This window comes from Podarcis cretensis (genome assembly GCF_951804945.1).
Source record: "Podarcis cretensis genome assembly, chromosome: 4".
NCBI lineage: Eukaryota > Metazoa > Chordata > Lepidosauria > Squamata > Lacertidae > Podarcis > Podarcis cretensis.
The window spans coordinates 13,938,772-13,954,577 of record NC_137173.1 but is presented as its reverse complement, the minus strand read 5'-3'; the positions used below and the strand labels follow the sequence as shown (position 1 = coordinate 13,954,577).

At 45.7% G+C, this 15,806-nt stretch overlaps 1 protein-coding gene and 2 long non-coding RNA genes across 4 annotated transcripts in view; all 3 read left to right on the top strand.

Annotated features, from left to right (window-relative positions):
- The window catches only part of LOC307215129, a 181,889-nt gene that overhangs the window by 110,579 nt on the left and 55,504 nt on the right, over positions 1–15,806 (top strand). The window lies entirely within an intron of this gene.
- ME3 (malic enzyme 3) overlaps positions 1–15,806 on the top strand; it is a 98,066-nt gene that overhangs the window by 26,756 nt on the left and 55,504 nt on the right. The window lies entirely within an intron of this gene.
- On the top strand, positions 7,789–10,284 carry LOC307214532. The gene is made up of 2 exons (XR_013838196.1): positions 7,789–9,463; positions 9,823–10,284. It is a non-coding gene; the product is annotated as an uncharacterized lncRNA (long non-coding RNA).

The following is a 15,806-nucleotide window of genomic DNA, read 5'->3' as shown; positions in this document are numbered from 1 at the left end:
TTTCATTTCTAAGCTTTTAGGTAAAGGTAAAGGGACCCCCGACCATTAGGTCCAGTCGTGACCCGACTCTGGGATTGCGGCGCTCATCTCGCTTTATTGGCCAACGGAGCCAGCGTACAGTTTCTGGGTCATGTGGCCAGCATGACTAAACCGCTTCTGGCGAACCAGAGCAGCACACAGAAACATGGTTTACCTTCCTGCTGGAGTGCTACCTATTTATCTACTTGCACTTTGATGTGCTTTTGAACTGCTAGGTTGGCAGGAGCAGGGACCGAGCAACGGGAGCTCACGCTGTCGCGGGGATTCGAGCCGCCGACCTTCTGATCGGCAAGCCCTAGGCTCTGTGGTTTAACCCACAGTGCCACCCGCGTCCCTTTATGCTGCATAGGATATCCTAATACGTTTTCTCACGCCTTTTCAAGTTTACAGTCACTGTGTTTTGTTTTGTTTTGTTTTGTTTTGTTTTAGATTTTTGTGTGTGCCAAATTAAAACTGTCCTCTGGGTGGCTTACAGCTTAAAATAATTAAAATACAAATGAATTAACAGTATTAAAAGCAATCCATTTAAAAAAGAAGTTGTAAACATAATTGAGTGTTCCTGTGTAAATGAACACATTACATGTGCCACATACATGATGCAACTTTCCCCCTCTCTTGTGATTAAGAACAACTGAGCAAAGTTTTTTATTGACTCAGTGTTTGTCATCTGGTTTATCTATTCAGTATAACTGCAATTCATAAGTTGTTTTTTTCCTATGGAGTCTTGTGTTTTCATATAGGCCCTTTTTATAGAACCAAATTGCTCACACATGATACAGTCTTTTTTTGACTGTACCACTTGAAGCAGCAGTTGGAGGGTGGCACGTACGGATGAGCCTTCACTGAAACGAATAAAGTAAAATTTATTCTTAAACAAAACTACCATATCAGAGCGATGATGAAGTTTAATGCTTGACACGCTAGGTTTTTTTACACACACATACACAATTGGATGTTCTTTAAAAAGAAAGAATTGGGAATACATTAACAATGCCATTCCTTCACCTGCAACCTAAAGAGATTCAGTCCAGGAAGCATTCTACTACATTATTATTTCATAGAATCATAGAAGCTTAGGGTTGGAAGGGATCCAAGGGTCATCTAGTCCAACCCCCAATGCAGGAATCTCAGCTAAAGTATCCATGGCAGATGACCTTCCAACCTTTGCTGAAAAACCTCCAAGGAAGGAGAGTCCACAACCTCCCAAGGGAGACTGTCCCACTGTCAAATAACTCTTACTGTTAGAAAGCTTTTCCTGATGTTTAGCCAGAATCTCCTTTCTTGTAACGTGAGGCCATTGGTTCGAGTCCTACCCTCCAGACCAGGAGAGAACAAGCATGCTCTCTCTTCCATGTGACAGCCCTTCAGATATTTGAAGATGGCTGTCATATCTCCTCTCAGTCTCCTCTTTTCCAGGCTAAACACACCTAACTTCCTCAACCCTTCCTCCTAAGGCTTCCTCCTAATCAGCCGTACTAACAGGCTAAAAAATAGCTTCTATCCATGGGCTGTTAGGCTGTTGAACAGAAAATAACATAGCAAAATTGACTTGCAAGGTGGTGTATTGTTCGATAAGAGATTGAGTGTTTGTGGGGGGAGGCTCGTTTAATTTCATTGTACACAGGTTGTACAATGACAATAAAGGTATTATTATTATTATTATTATTATTATTATTATTGGCTTCCAGACCCTTGATCATCTTGGTTGCCCTCCTTGGCACATGTTCCAGCTTGTCAAAATCCTTCTTAAACTGTTTCGCCCAGAATTGGACACAGTATTCCGGGTGTGGTCTGACCAAGTCAGAATAGAGTAGTACTATTACTTCCCTTGATATGGATACTAGACTTCTGTTGATGCAGAGTTTGCATTCCTTAGGGTTGCCATATTTAAAAAAGTAAAGTTCTTGACACCCGCAAATTCGCTGAGCTTTCTTTAGGAGACCACCAAAATTGTTGCGCTCCCCCCAAAATAGTGATTTTGGAGCTGTTTCCGCTGCTTTTTCCATCATGTTGCCATGACATCCAGACATGCTGGGAATTTTCCTGATGCATGGCAAGCCTAGCATTCTTCCCAAAGGAGCCCAGGGTGGCAAACATCAAAACGTTACTACAGAATGATATTTTTTGTTAAAGTATCTAAAAAGATTTCTAACACTTTAGAACATCTAAAAAAAAACACCCCATGTTTAAAAGCAACTGCATGCCTTCACAGTTATTAATTTCCTGGCTGATGTGGCCAGTATCTATCAAAATACCTGAGTAAACTGAATTTTGAAAAAATAGAATTCTCCTGAAAGTCAATAACAAGGGAGACAGAAACACCTCACGACGGATGGTGTTCCACAAATGGCCTGCGGTCGTTCCAGTTGGAGAACAGCCTTTACCAAAGGTGTCATGGACTTTGAAGACACTCGAACTCAGAACGCAAGGGCTAAGCAGAACGTGCTAAGAGAAAGGCATGCTTGGCAAACCCTCACCAGGGTCAACTCCCGCCCGGGAACCAATGTCCCCACTGTGGAAGGACGTGTGGATCCAGACTTGGCCTCCAGAGTCACCTACGGACTCATTGTTAAAACCGTGTTCATGGAAGTCAATCTTACTCAGCTACAAGTGATCGCCAAAGAAGGAAGAATTTCCACAAATGGAAAACAACCTCCTAGAAGGCCCATATTGGGTTAATGCCAATGGAACATCAGTCTTGTGTGTACTTGCATCTTTTCAAGTGTGCAGGGGAGTAGAGGGAGAAAAATGTACTTTACATCAGTGTCAGAAGTGCTAGAATCTTGTGTGTTTCCAGGATGTTGAATACACACCCATCCCTGCTTACAATATAGGGTTACTGATTGGCGATGAGGTCGTTATGCACTGACTCAAACACATTTTTAACTTCCTAGACAGTGTTAAAACAGCGTTGTTTTCCCCTCCCCTAAATTAGTATTCTTTGCCTTGGCTCCCTGTTTAAGATGCCAGCTGTGCTTCCACTACCAGCCCTTTTTTACAATGGCAGGTGACGCCTGAACATGTTTGATTTCCTTGTCAAAATTTGCAAACAAGATGAACAACACCCGGATAATTCACTTCTTTTTCACGGTTGAAGCTGCATGTGAACGATTTTTATTGCAGTGCTGGGAGCCTCAGGGGCCTAGTTTTGCGTTTCCCAGTGGTGGCGGCGGCAGGCTGCACTATTAACATATTTCCTACGAGTAGATCCACCCCAAGGAAACATTTCCTGCCATTTTTCATCAGCTATGTTAGATCCAAACGCAGACATCTCCTGGGAGAAGCAAGCAGGAATGCTTTGAAATTAACCCGGACAGCCAGCAAGTCCATTAACAATCAGGATCTGGTTTGACTTCCTAATTACAGCCAATGTTTATCCTCTGACCTGGGTTTTCAACGCGCAAGATGCAAGCTCCAGGTCTACATGTGCCAAATCTTTCTGTGCCCTGAAGTTTTCCTCCTTTAGCTTTATAGCACAGGGGACTTTTGAGCAAGTCCTGGGTTTAATCCCTGGGATCTCCAGCTAGGGCAACCTGAAACCTTAGAGAGCCTCTGTCAGTCAGTGTAGACAGTACTGAGTTCAATGCACTAATGGTCTGACTCAGAAGAAGTCAGCTCCCAGTGTATACTGTATAAGACAGCTTTGTACATTAGGGAATGGTTGGCACCCGTATGTTTCGTGAGACAATGGAGAAGAGCACCTTTGGAGGTGAAGTCAAAGCATTGGAGAGTTTCAGCACCTGCTGTGGCTATAGAGACTGATGTGGGAGAGACATGTTTTGTTGCAGCTGGGGAAGATGAAGGCATGTGGACACTGTGGTTGTCTGCAAGGGATTCCCACACTCCAGGGTTGATGTTGCCAGTCTTCATGTCTACAAGGGGTGGCAAACCTGTGGCCTTGCAGCTATTACAGAACCACAGCTCCCATCATCCTTGGCCATTGGCCATACTGGTGGATGGAAGCTGGAGTTCCAACAGCATCTAGAGGGCCTAAAGTCAGCCACTCCTGGTGTATATAGCTTTACATGTAAAGACTTAGATTTATACAATCATAGAATTGTTGAGTTTGAAGGGGCCCCAAGGGTCATCTAGTCCAACCCCCTACAATGCAGGAATCTCAACGAAAGCATCCATGACTACTCAACCTCTGCTTAAAATCCTCCAAGGAAAGAGAGTCTACAATCTCCCAAGGGGGCCTGTTCCAATGTTGAACAGCTCTTACTGTCAGAAAGTTCTTCCTTATGTTTAGTTGGAATCTCCTTCCTTGTAATTTGAAGCCACTGGTTCGAGTCCTACAGTCAGGAGCAGAAGAAAAAAAACCTTGTTCCCTTTTCCTAGGACGCTCATACCTACGGGGCCGCCTCTCCTGGTATGTCCCACGGAGGACCTTACGGTCTTCAAACAAAAACATCCTGAAGGTCCCAGGCCACAGGGAGGTTAGGCTGGCCTCAACCAGAGCCAGGGCTTTTTCGGCTGTGGCCCCAATCTGGTGGAACGCTCTGTCACAAGAGACTAGGGCCCTGCGGGACTTGACATCTTTCCGCAGGGCCTGCAAGACACAGCTGTTCCACCAGGCCTTTGGCCAAGGCACAGCCTGACCCCCTCCTTCTGTAATCCTCATAGAACTCTAGCCCAATGGTTGCCATTAATTTGATTTTGAACTGATTTTAAAATGAATTGATTTTAGAATGCTGTGTCACTTTTATTGTTGTTAGCCACTCTGAGCCCGGCTTTGGCTGGGGAGGGCGGGATATAAATAAAATTATTATTATTATTATTATTATTATTATTATTATTATTATTATTCCACGCGACAGCCCTTGAGATGAGCCCTGGCTGGGACAGGGTTGGTCCAATATGCTTTGCTGCCTGAGGCAAAGGAAAAGAAGGCAGCCAGCCACTCTCTAGCCCATGTGCAAAAGCTGACTAGATTACCGATGGCATCTTCCTTGAACCCTGGTCAAAGAGAAGTTTCCTCTACCACACCTGAGGGAAGCAGGCTAGCTTATAGGGCAGGGGGACGAGGACAAGGCAGGTTGTATGCCACACACAGGGACGCGGGTGGCACTGTAGGTTAAACCACAGAGCCTAGGACTTGCCGATCAGAAGGTCGGCGGTTCAAATCCCCATGATGGGGTGAGCTCCCATTGCTCGGTCCCTGCTCCTGCCAACCTAGCAGTTCGAAAGCACGTCAAAGTACCTTCTGGCGGGAAGGTAAATGGCGTTTCCATGCACTGCTCTGGTTCGCCAGAAGTGGCTTAACCATGCTGGCCACATGACCCGGAGGCTGTACGCCGGCTCCCTCAGCCAATAAAGCGAGATGAGCGCCACAACCCCAGAGTCGGCCACGACTGGACCTAATGGTCAGGGGTCCCTTTACCTTTAACTTTTATGCCACACACAGCAGCAGCAACAATTTACAGGCATCTGCTGCCCGAGGTGGCTTCCTCTCACTGCCCAGTGTTGCAAAAACAGTAAGTGCCAGTAAGGGATTATTTGTCCTGTAACCTGACAACGGTATGGAACGAAAGCTGAATGACTAGGGCATTGTGGGTTGTTGTGGTCTGTTTCCCAGGTGGCAAGACAAACTGTTCAGTGTTGGGATGAAAATGGAAAATCCTGTGTGTGTGTGTGTGTGGAGGAGGGCGAAAGGGAACAGCGCAATGAATAAAGATGTCGGAAAATATTAACATTTAGAACAGAGGAGGAGTTCATTTATAGAGCGCTTCCATGCCTGAGTCATGCAGCAGACATGCCAGATATACAGGGAATAAAATGAACGATGTTTCTTTTCTTTTCCCCCTGGTGAAATATAAAAAGGAAATCAAATGCGTTATTTTCCAGATTGCATGGGGTGCGGGTGGGAAAGAGGGTTAAGTGAAGCAGAGACTAGAAGTGGCCCCTTTAGGGTGGTAGGCGAAAGATGTAAAATCTCATCTCAGTTAAGGAAATGAGCCCAACTTGAAAGATCTGCACTGATTACCTTGCTAGCCCAATTGAATAACTCAGGTTTGCTGAGATCTGCAATAGACTATGGTCTGTAGTCACATCTCATGTCCTCTGTCTTGTTAACTCTAAAAGCAGCACAACCCTGTTGTGGGGGGGATGCTCTGGTTCTGATCTGAGCTCTGTCTCTTGAAGAGGGTGTGTTTAACCTTTCCCTCCCATTCCATCGCCCCAATCTTTCTCACGCATATCCCCAATGTTTCTATCAGCCCTGCGCCAATAAGAATGCAAGCACAATATAAGCCAGGGAAACCAATATGATGTCTGTTCCCTATTTTAAAGGTTCCAGTCCTCTTGAAGGGGCCAGACTAGCAGCAGGCCATGGGGTGAGATCTGATGGTTGTGGAGTGGGACTGCAGCTGATCCTGATTTCAAATCCTCCTGTAACCCTCAAGGCTGCTTTATTTGCAGATGTTTGGCCAACGCTTTCCAGGATGCAGATGCCTCATGTTTGCGGACCTGTGAACTGTTGCCTAACAATGCTTTTTTACGATGTGCTGCTCACAGTTGGTAGCCCATCCCTTTTGCATGCCAATTTTATTTTTAATCGTCTTTTCCCGCTTGGTATGCGGGAACATTTTTGTGAGGATCAACACGTTGTACTGCTTTTGTATGCCCCTCTCCTGACGCGCCTTCCCCACCCTTTCCAACTGTGGTTTTTGTTTGTTTGTTCAATGGGCTCACCACTCCTTCTAAGAGACTGTGTGTGTGTGTGTGTTATTTTGTACCAGAGCTTCTTTTCTTCAGGCCAATTTATGGAGCACAAGAATCAAATAGCTGTAGGGTTGGAAGGGACCACTGATATTAAGAATCTCATGCTCTTCCAACTGAGCTATCCCTGAGCAGTCTCTGCCGAAGTAAGAAAGGCCTTTGCTAGTCATCATGGATGGTCCACACGCTTTTGGATCAGACTGAGAGCTATTCTCCTTCAGCTTCCTCTCCCCCCACAGTGCCGAAGCAGAGGCTTATGGGTGGCAGGGCTTAGGCCCCTAGCCCTCTTCCACTATTGCTCCCCAGAGATTAGCTGCCTGTCGTTTCCTGGCCCGATTCAAGGGGCTCACGTTTCATGTCCTGAACAACTCAGGTCCCTAATACCCGAAAAACCACTTCCTACAAGACCCCCTTGGGTGTTAAGATCAGCAGAGAGGACTCTGTTGGCTTTTCCACCGCTCTCAGAAGCTAGGGTGGCAGTGGCCCAGAAAAGGGCATTCTCTGTGGTAGCCTCTATGTTGTGAAACTCCCTCGCCACAGAGAAATAATAGTATTCAGAGAAATAGTATTCAGAAATGGACAACCTCTGATCCTGGAGACATTATATAACCATGGTGGGTAGCAGCTGTGGAAAGCTCTTTCCTCCACAAATTTTTTGTATCTCCTTTTATAGCAGTCTAAGGTGGCAGCCATCATCACATCTTGTGGTAGCAAATTGCACATTTTAACTATGCGCTGCGTGAAACGGTCCTTATTTTGGGCCACCTTGATTCTCCCACGATTCAGATTCATCGGCTTGTCAAGAAAATCAATTAAATAATGCAGAGTGCAGAGAGGAAAGGCCTGATAACACTGGGAAGAATTCAATGTTGCGATCAGCACCAGCATTTTGGCTTTTTTCATGGAACCCCCTCCTCTCTCTTCCCCACTCATGCTGTTTATTTAGAGGTTTCTCCTGAAACACCCCCCTCCACCAGTCTAGAGGAGGCAATGGGGTGGGATAAAGAGGGGCAAAAGCCCCATTGTGCAGAGCTACTTATTTGAATCCGGTGCACTTTACAGAGCAAACTGAATAAAAAAACCATTCATAATTTGAGGAGAAAGGAGCAGAGAATTATTGTCTTTCGCATGGGTCAGGCCTTCTACATAGGAGGGGGACAGCCAACCAAACGTACAGAGGAAAACTCCCTCAGATCTGCATAGCCAGTCAGAGCACGAGCTGCCTCAGTAAAGATCATGACACACTGCCTGGTTGCTGAGCAACACCTCCACCACCCTGGTTTAACTGACTTAACTGAAAACAGAGATAACCCTTAATTCAGAAACTGAATGATCCTTGCTGTTCCGGGTTCTATATCTGCAAATATCGAGGATTTTTCCAGAACAGAGTTACTTTTCAGCCCTAAATATTTTGTATGCTGTAGGAGAAGATGCCATTAGCTGCTTTCTGCTCTCTCTCCCTTTTCCTTTCCTTTCCTTTCCTTTGAGCCTCCTTTATCAAACAGAAGTCTCAGTTTACAGAATGAATCAAGCAGCGGGGTCCTTAGCGAATGGCCTGCTTTGGAGTGTGGCCATTTCGTGGTCTAAGTAAACACAAAAGGGTTCACTGCTCCCATGTGTGATTAAGATCAGGCTTTGGTACCATATGTTTCGCCTATGCGCAGAGGCCTGGTTAAACAGAGAGAAAAGCCGGTTGTCGTTTCTGAGGCGCCAAATGAACAACATGCTTTAATTTATGTCCGAGACACAGGCAAAAGGCCTATAGAAAGGTCATTATCCCTCCATTTCTTTGGTGGCTTAACTGGAAACGAAGAGCCTTGAGGAAGAAGAAGAAAGGGAGTCCTCAATAAGAACGTCACTGAAAGAATTGCATTGTATATTTTTTTAAAAAGGGAATTGTTTCCCGCAACTAACTTTTCATGTAATTTGGCAGGCACCAGGAGAAACACAGAAGGATCTCTCTTTGTCGCTGAGACCGACCTGGAATACATTTGCCTGTTCTCTTTAAACAGGCAGGAGGACACTGGGCCTTTTGTCAGCCTTCAAAAAAGCAAAAAGTGAAGATTTGGGGCAGGTTGAGGGAGGAGGCGCAATAATCAGTGGATGCCCCCATCTCTAAGGAGATGTTTTCACATGGGCTGAGGAAAGCCGCCCTGTAGTTTTGTTAGTTAAGCCTCGGAAATTTAAAGCTCACCAGCTGAGGTGATTTGAGATAGCTCAACTCATAAGAAAAGACCCGCTGGATCAGGCCAAAGATGGTTTTTAAAGTGGAATAAACAAGTTAACTGAGGTTATACAATCCAAATCTTTTTTACAGTCATAGACCAGCAGTCATAGACCCCTCTGTGGAGGTTATCAGAGACTGACTTTGAGCGAGCAGAGATGGCTATAAGGGGGGAAGTGCTGCAGATACCCTTTCATGAACATATGGGAAAATAATATATGGAATGCCACAATGTCCGAACATCTCACCAGGAACAGGAGGGCAATTGAAGGCATAACGAAGAAAGACACTTTCCAACTTTCTCTTAGTCTGTCAGACTAAGAGAAAAAGACAACAGCGACTTTGAAAAAGAATGGGAACCATTTATATTATACTTGCAGGAACAAAGGAGGTCGATAGACTTGATGGCAGGATTTAAATAAACATTCACACTATTAGTATTAGAAAATGTTTAGAAGCTAGAGAAATATTATGGTGTATTTAGTAAGGTAAAGGTAAAGGTACCCCTGCCCGTAAGGGCCAGTCTTGCCAGACTCTGGGGTTGGTGCGCCCATCTCACTCAAGAGGCCGGGGGCCAGCGCTGTCCGGAGACACTTCCGGGTCACGTGGCCAGCGTGACATCGCTGCTCTGGCCAGAGCCAGAGCCAGAGCCGCACACGGAAACGCCGTTTACCTTCCCGCTTGTAAGCGGTCCCTATTTATCTACTTGCACCCGGGGGTGCTTTCGAACTGCTAGGTTGGCAGGCGCTGGGACCGAACGACGGGAGCGCACCCCGCCGCAGGGATTCCAACCGCCGACCTTTCGATCGGCAAGCCCTAGGCACTGAGGCTTTTACCCACAGCTTTTATCTTTATGTTTGATGTTATGTTGTTAATGTTAAGTTTGATGTTATGTTGTTAATAACTTGTTCTGTTAGGAGGTAGCAAAGTGGTTGAAAAGAGAAACAAACCAGAAGTGGAAGTTGGGGGGAGTTTAGGAGGGGAGGGTGGAAGGAATACATAGTAAATGTTAAGACTTTGAGATGTATGTAATGAATGAAAAAGAAAAATGAGTAAAAAATTTCTTTTAAAAAAGATACCTTCCAACTTTAACTATGTGAATGAACAAAATCAAGACCAATATACAACAACCGCTCAATATTTGCAGCGGAGAGGTTATGTTAGGTAATATGGTTGAACATTGAACATATGTCTAGAGTCAATGGATAGAACAAACACCATTAGATGTACTGCTCGATAAGTGTTTAATGGTTCTTGTATTTGTATTTGTTCAAAAACCAATAAAAATCTGTTTCGAAAGGAAAGGTTATCGGCAGCTACTAGTCTACTTCCAACACGCCTTGAATTAGACCCATAGATCATCTGCATTGCTTTATTCTCCATGAGTTCATCCAAGCCCCTCCATAAAGCCAATTTTGCTATGTGCTGTGTAAAGCAGTGCCCCTTTCTCCTGTCCCAAACCCTCCAAAATTCAGCTTTGTTGACGGGCCCTGGGTTCTAGTCTTTGGGAAGGGCCATAACTCTGGTTAGAGCATCTGTTTTGCATGCAGGAGGTTTGAGGTTCAATCCCTGACATCCCTAAAACCCTGGAGGGCAGCTGCCAGTCAGTGTAGACAATACTGAGGTAGATGGGCCAGTGGGCCTGCCGTGGTAGAAAACTGCTTCCTTTATTATGTGAGAGGAAGATAAACGTCTCTCTAGCTTCTTCTTTTGCGGCTTCTGACATCAACCAGAGTGAATAGCTACCGTATTTTTCGCTCTATAAGACGCACCAGACCACAAGATGCACCTAGTTTTTGGAGGAGGAAAACAAGAAAAAAAATATTCTGAATCTCAGAAGCCAGAACAGCAAGAGGGATCGCTGCGCAGTGAAAGCTTCTGGGATAGCTCCGCAGCCTGCATTCGCTCCATAAGACGCACACACATTTCCCCTTACTTTTTAGGAGGGAAAAAGTGAGTCTTATAGAGCAAAAAATACGGTAATTAGGAACCACGTGGTTGATTTTTAATAGGTTTGGGACCATTTCCCCTCCTTCCTTCACTCAGTTGGCATCACCCATAGTTGGTTGAGACACATTATCTGGACTCTTGCCGAGTTATCTGTTTGGAGCACAAGGTCAAAAGGGAGTAAAGTTCATCTCTCAGGCTTGGCTCCGCTCCTCTTCTGACGCACAGAACACTTCGTGTCGGCATTTGCGGAATTTAAAAAGCTTCGTCAGGAAATCGCCACAGGAAAACCCACTCCTTTTGGCCACCTTGCCATTTATGATATTTCCCTTTGGCATCGGCAGTCGTCCTGGCTCTGGGGCCTCAGATTCGTAGATCGTAGACGTTAACAGGATTTGCCTGTTGGGAATGAAACAATCTCCAGCCGAGGAATCTCAAGCAGCAGGGCCAGGAAATATTCTGCCTGAGGTGCAAGGGCTTTTGGTTGCTGAGTGGTTAGCACAGGAACACGCAAAGCTGCCTCCAACCAAGTCAGACCATCAGCTCATCATGTTAAATACCTTGGCTGGCAGCAGCTCTCCAAGGTTTCAGACTAGGGTCTCTCCCAGTCAGGCAGGCTTTGGGAAATTGGTGAAAGGACTCTTAGACCTCGTTGGAGCATCATGCCTCCTTCCCTACGTCGGGCAGAAGCTTCCTGCACTTTGGGAAGGAGGGGCCAGGCTTTAATACTTTAATATTCTAATTTACAAGATGCAGGTGGCGCTGTGGGTTAAACCACAGAGCTTGGGGCTTGCCGATCAGAAGGTTGGCAGTTCGAATCCCCACGACGGGGTGAGCTCCCGTTGCTCGGTCCCTTCTCCTGCCAACCTAGGAGTTTGAAAGCACGTCAAAGCGCAAGTAGATAAATAGGTACTGCTCCGGCGGGAAGGTAAACAGCGTTTCTGTGCACTGCTCTGGTTCGCCAGAAGCGGCTTAGTCATGCTGGCCACATGACCTAGAAGCTGTACGGCGGCTCCCTCGGCCAGTAAAGCGAGATGAGCGCCGCAACCCCAGTCGGTCACGATTGGACCTAATGGTCAGGGGTCCCTTTACCTTTACCTTTACTCTATTTTACTGGAAACATTTAGGGGACTAGCCCAGTCCCCAGTCCACCGACCACACACCATTGCTCTCTGCACTTGTGATTCCCAGCATAGGAGTCATATGGCCTCCAGCAGTGGAGGAAGCATATGGCACTAGCCCCCATTAGCCTCTCGAGGTTTTCCTTTTTGGCTAAATGCCTGAGGTATGTGATGCCTTGCATGCTGCTTGTCAACCCAAATCTAGCAGTGGCTGGGCCACTTGTGGCATGTGAACTGCAACAGCTCTGCTGGCAGGTGCTGGGAGCTGCGTGGAATCTGCCTCCAGTTAGAAAGTAAGGCACTGAGATCCCCATAGGAACATAGGAATCTGCCCTATACAAAGTCAGAACATTGGTCCGCCTTGTTGGCTATTTTGCAGATTAGCTGCGCTTCAAAAGGTGTGCTGGGGAGACAACACATTTCAAGAAAAGCAGAAGTAACTTTTGCTACGTTTTAATAACAAAAACAAAAACTCCTTTTACACTAAATTACAATATATCAGTAAGCATCTCCCATTCACCAGGATACAAAGAGAGTTACATGCTGCTCTTTATATACCATACCCAACAGCTTAATTACCACAACTTAACAGCACCTGCTATACAGTGGTACCTCGGGTTAAGTACTTAATTCATTCCAGAGGTCCATTCTTGAAACTGTTGAAACCTGAAACTGTTCTTAACCTGAAGCACCACTTTGGCCAATGGGGCCTCCTGCTGCTGCCACGCCACCGGAGCACGATTTCTGTTCTCATCCTGAAGCAAAGTTCTTAACCCGAGGTATTATTTCTGGGTTAAGTGGAGTCTGTAACCTGAAGCGTATGTAACCTGAGGTACCTAGGTCACATTATTTGCTCTGGCCTTTAAAGAAATACACATCTTGTGGAACAATAATAAACCTTCAAATTTAAAGAGACCATTCAACACGCCTATCTCAATATTGTCTGCACTGGCTGGCAGCTGCTCACCAGAGTTTCAAATAAGGGTTTCTTCAGGGAAGACACACAGGTTCTGAGTTTTAAAAAAAGAACAACAATGTTGCAAATCATCTGCGATGGTTGCCATGGAGCATAAATCAAAGCCAATACTTGAATAAAAATATTTTTCTCGGGTTCAGCCTGATAGGTTACCACGTGCTGTTCAAGACACTTGAATTGTTTGTTGTTATGTGGAAGCCATGAGTCACGCCACCTCCTGGAAACCTTTTCAAATGGGTTCTTTTTTTAAAAAAAAAAAGTGTATGTTTCATTTCTGAATATTCCAATGCAATAACTTAAATGAAAACAATATTATTTTTGGTACGCCCATCCCGATCTGTTTAGTCATCCCTGTAGCACGCGCTGGCTCAGAGGAAGGTTGTGTGCAGCTGAATCTGCCAGCACAGCACTCTTCCTTCCTGTGGTCTCCAGCAACTGGTATTCAGAATCATTGCTGCCTTTGACTGTGGAGGGAAAGCACATCCATCTTGGCTAGTAGCAATTGATCGCCTTTTCCTCCCTTGGGGCTCCCTTGGGGCTCCTTTGCTGGCTGTGCTTTCTACCATCTTGGAGTGTTTTTGACTAGCCAAAATGTTCCCTTGAACTCTGATGAGGCCTCATGTTTGCCTGCGTGAAGGATAGAGAGAGGTGTATCATACCCACCAACATGTCTAAGGGAAAAACCAGGACGCTATTTTTCCAAGATGCCATCTTCCCACTTTTTCTCACGAGGGCATGGCGGCCATTTTGGGTGTCATGATCTCACACAATGTCATGCCGCCATTCCCCCCTAAAAAAACCAGCGGGTTTTTTTGGGTAAAAGGTAAAGGGACCCCTAACCATTAGGTCCCGTCGTGGCCGACTCTGGGGTTGTGGCGCTCATCTCGCTTTATTGGCCGAGGGAGCCGGCGTACAGCTTCCAGGTCATGTGGCCAGCATGACTAAGCCGCTTCTGGCAAACCAGAGCAGCGCACGGAAACACCGTTTACCTTCCTGCCAGAGTGGTACCTATTTATCTACTTGTATTTTGACATGCTTTCAAACTGCTAGGTGGACAGGAGCAGGGACAGAGCAACGGGAGCTCACCCCTTCACGGGGATTCGAACCGCCAAGCTTCTGATCGGCAAGCCCTAGGCTCTGTGGTTTAACCCACAGCGCCACCCGCGTCCCTTTTTTGGGTACGGCGCCCCAAAATGCATGTTTTCGAATGCTACGCAAGATCGCAGCCCACTTTTGGAGGGGGTGGGAATCGTGGCACGGAATTGCGCGAGATCATGACACCCAAAATGGCGGCCGTGCTCTCTTGGAATAAACAGAGAATGGCTCTCTCTAATGTACACAAAGGCATCTTGGATGATGCGGAGGCCTTTGGGACCTCTCTCTGCTCCAGCACCGGGATGCACGCCTGAGGGAGATACTGGCCATTTTTGTTCTCGGGATTCCCTTCCAGCTGGCTGAAATTCCTCTTGGCCCTGAAATAAAAAATGCCCCTAGAGAGGCTTCTGTGGTTTATCACTGAGGCTTCTGGCCTAACCTGCCTCTTCAACCCTGTGAGGATTATTTGGCCTGGGAAGCTGGACCCTCCCTGGCCAAGGTGTCGGAGAAGGGGGTGGTGTCATGGTTGAGGGGTGTCCAGCCCTCAAGTGTTTTGAGCAGGAATAATCCCATCCCTTCCCTGAGCCTGAAGAAACTCTCTTTCTCTCTCTCTCTGATAATAATATTAGCAGGTCCAGTGCTTTTTTTCTGGGGGGACGCAGGGGTTCGCATACCCCTAAATATTTTGTGAATCTAAGTTTGGCCTCGTTGAGGGGCAGTATTTCAATACGAGTAGGATAATGAGAGTACCCCTAAACATTTTTTAAAAGAAAGAAAACACTGAGCACGTCAAAGATGTTAAGCCACTGCAAAGCTGATTGACAAACTGATTTATACGACTACTACTAGCCTTTATTGGCATAAGTTTAAACAGTAAAATCATACAAAGTCATGAAATACATTGGTAATCCATACAATATATAAAAGACTAAATAGCCACCATTGAATAAATTGGGCAACTTTAGATTTAGCTTTAAAGATCTTGGCTAAGTACAGTGGTACCTCGGGTTAAGTACTTAATTCGTTCTGGAGGTCTGTTCTTAACCTGAAACTGTTCTTAACCTGAAGCACCACTTTAACTAATGGGGCCTCCTGCTGCCGCCGCACCGCTAGAGTACGATTTCTGTTCTCATCCTGAAGCAAAGTTCTTAACCTGAGGTACTATTTCTGAGTTAGCAGAGTTGGTAACCTGAAGTGTCTGTAACCTGAAGCGTATATAACCCGAGGTACCACTGTACCCCGAAACAATCTTGGTAGTTTCAGGAGTATCATCCCTCAGCAAATCTTTGATTACAGACTCTTTGTAAGTCAATATTTTGAGCTGTAAGGGAGTCACTAGGAGATCTCTGCGATGGGTGAGGGCAGTCCAAAATTATGTGATGCATTGTATCTGGTTTTTTCTTATTACAGGAACAGAAAATCTGTTCTGGAAGGGGATTTGTTGATACCTTCCAAATGATACAGATGAGGGGAATGCATTTAGACAAGCTAGCATAAAAGCTCTGTGATGGAGTATCTAAATTATAGAAGTAATTAGGCATTACTCCATGGTGGGGCTGCAATCCTAAGTAAGCAGATGAACATACAAAAGTCTGGTAGTTTCTGGATTTCATGACCTAGCAGCCTCTGCTTGATGAGAGAAGATTTGTGACTCATCGAATAGAAGAAGAGAATCTGTTGCAATCCC